The following is a 3,178-nucleotide window of genomic DNA, read 5'->3' as shown; positions in this document are numbered from 1 at the left end:
TTGCATTTCTGACTGTTTCTTTTTCCTTCACTGCCCTAAATCATTCAGTTACTAGAGGAAGGGCAGGTTGGCTCTTCGTAAGGCATTAGTTCTGCTCTACTTCTTTTCTCCAGGCAGTGCCTTAGAGGAAGGGTTGGTAGGTTGGGACATAGCTGACAGGGAAGGAGATTGAAGGATGGCCTGGGGTGTCAAGCACTGAGCAGGCCAAGCTGGGGTGCCCGGTGTTCCTCAAGGCTGATGGGCAATGGAGGGCGGCCTCGATGGCCAGGAAGTGGGAGGAGGTGAGCAGGAGCCCCTCTCTGGCCTTCAGTGATCCTCAGGAGCAGGGTGACTGCTTTAAAGAGAGCCAGTCTTGCTCAGAATGGCATAAGTTCCTATTCTGCAGGCATAAGAGCAGTGTTGCTTAAACGGTAGTGTAGAATATGGCTTATTGATTTTCATGTCAACGAAGGGTCCTTATACTTGATTCACTGGTCTTTTGTCAAGCAGCTTCTTAAAGTCTGCTGAAGTGGCTTTTGGGTATTTGGCCCTTGGTGCCAACCCTGGTCCTTGTTCCATGATCCCCTAGGGTTGGGGTTCTGCCACGTGCGCTGATTGGGAGGGTCGTGTCAGGGCGGAGACGCTGACAGGGCTGGGGGTCAGAAGTACCTTGATGCCAGGCCTGTGCTCAGTGAGCTTGGCACCTGGCTCACTCTTCTTGGGATTTGAATTTCTGTCTATTAAAACTCAATATAAGGCAAAATATAATTCAGTTTTGTGGATGTTTAGATGCCAGGTGCTGCCAACCCCAGTTACCACCTCAACTTCCATTTGTTTTACCTCCACCTCCCTTTATTGGGAATGCAGGTGAAACCTACTTTTCAGGACTCTGGAGGGAAGTGAGGGCTTCCAGCTGCTTGGCTGGGAAAACTTCTAATTTTGGCTTGAGGTTAAAGGACCAGGAGAAGGGGCTCAGCCTAGAGGAGTTAGCTGGTGTGTGATCTATTTTCAGACCGAGATTTGGGATGCATCAGAATAAGAAAAAGATGGAGGTTCCGGTTAATGGTTTTATTATAATGAGCTGTGAGTGGTCACAAACTCACCTTCATGTCCCTTAGATAAAAAAAGACCAGAGAGGTTATGAAACTAGGGATCCAATCCAACCTTCTAACTGAAAAGCAAGGAATGCCTGGTGAGGCACGCTCCGCACCCAAGGGCTGCAGAATGTATGGGGAGGCTCATGCCCAGTGGCTCCACCTGGATCTGTTTTAGTATTGGGGCTTCTGCCTAAGCTTTTGTCAGACCTGTGTTTCCAGTGTTTTCTCTTTTGTCACATACCCTTTCCATTCAGATCAACCTTAAAATTCCTCCCAGCTTTAATAGTCTTTGATTCTCACCATCTTTTCCTCCTATGATAACCAGTCTTTTTCTAGTGGGGAAAAGGGTTTCTGTGACAATGGCCCCTGAAGTGAACTCATGAGTCTGCTTTCTGACTTCTTGGTGTATGGAAACGAAGAGTGTTGAACTGGACAGAACTCTGCAGGGATCCTTTGCCTTGTGGCTTAAAGAGGTTTTGCCTTCAAATCACCAACATTTATCCTTTAATGGCTGGTTGATGGGAAAAGGACACCATAGGCACATAAAAAATGACAGCAATTGAGGATCTGAGGTTGAGACAGGGCTCAGTCTGGGGACCCCAGAGGTTGCTTGGCAGGCCCTTGTTGACAGCCCTTCCTCCTCGGTTTGGACTACAAAGAGAAGGTTCAAAAGGCAGGTCTACATGTGGCAAGACGGTTAGTGGTTCAGGGGAGCTGCCACCTTTGCAGGGAGGAAGGAACGAGGAACTTTAGTAAGGTTGGCAGGGTTGACTGATGGTTGCTCTGGATTCCTTTAGCTAAGGGAGAGAGGAATTATACTCTGGGTTGGTAGAAGAGAATCTGCCACACACACACACACAAAGATTCTGTATCATCAGTTCTCAGAATCCGAATGACATCCTTCCTGGATGGCTGAAGCAATTATTTTCTTTATAATCCCCATGGCTAAGCTTCATCTTTGTAATTGTATAGTTCCTTTTAATATTAGTTGTTCAAACTACTTTTTAGGAACTCTCTTCTTTGGTTATTTCTTTAAAAGTTATAGGCAGGTGGCACTCAGCTCCCCTGCCCTTCCTCCTGTCTCTAGAGAAACTGCAATTTCTCTAAGTCCATCCCCTCTGCACAGTCAGGTGTCCTGCCTGGCTGGGCTCTCCAAGTGAGCCCGCTGGGTGACATAGGCCTGCTTCTCTGGCTCTGCTGCTCTCCACCTGTTTTGCTCTGCTGAAATTACCCCACTGGAAGTGAAAGACAACTTTGTAAAGATGCATAGCATTCAAAGTAAACAGATATTGCCTCTTTGCCCAACATATATGAAACTTTTTTTTTGCAAGTTACAAAGATAAGACGCCTTTTTAGTAGACTGTCCTGGGTATTCTAATGATACTGAACTTTTGTTTTAATGAACGGGCCTGGCCACTGGCTAGAGCAAGGGAGCAATTCATTAGTACCAGTCTCTGGTGTTTTTTTTTTTTTTTTTTTTTTTTTAATGGAAAATATACCCTTATCCAAACCAAATGTGGGGAACATAGTCAAGAGCATACACAGACAACAACTACCACAAAAAAGACCACCAGAGATGCCAGCTCATCCCTCCTTATTCACTCTGCACTTTTGGAAAACTTGCCCTCCCCAACCCCTGGCAGGGACATCCTATGTAACGTTGATATTAGCAGCAAATTTTCTTGGTTTTTATGAGGCTGGGGAGGGAGGCAAGAATATTTATGAATCATTGCCAATCAGTGCCATTTATTCCACTTTTCCTATTCCCTCGGAAATGCAAACTCTTCATTTCTTTCTCTTATTTTGCCCTAGTAGCTATTTCTTTCAATTTCCTACAGACTAGAAATATAAATTCTAGACGTGTACTTGGTTTAACAAAATCCTACTACAATAAAATAGTTTAGCTGTCCTTGGAGTTTTTTATAATGGAATTTTACTTGTATTGAGTTGGTTTGGGAGAAAAATAAAATTGTTAAAAGGAGGAATGGAAGATGGCGGCCAGGCAGAAAGCAGATGCTATCTCACCGTCCCCCATTTGGAAAATACATCACTTCTTTCTCTCCTTTCTTTCGTATCTCAGGATTGCTTTTCTTCGGGAGGTT

This window comes from Choloepus didactylus, chromosome 22, assembly GCF_015220235.1.
Source record: "Choloepus didactylus isolate mChoDid1 chromosome 22, mChoDid1.pri, whole genome shotgun sequence".
Taxonomy (NCBI): domain Eukaryota; kingdom Metazoa; phylum Chordata; class Mammalia; order Pilosa; family Megalonychidae; genus Choloepus; species Choloepus didactylus.
Note: the sequence above shows the minus strand (reverse complement) of the source record.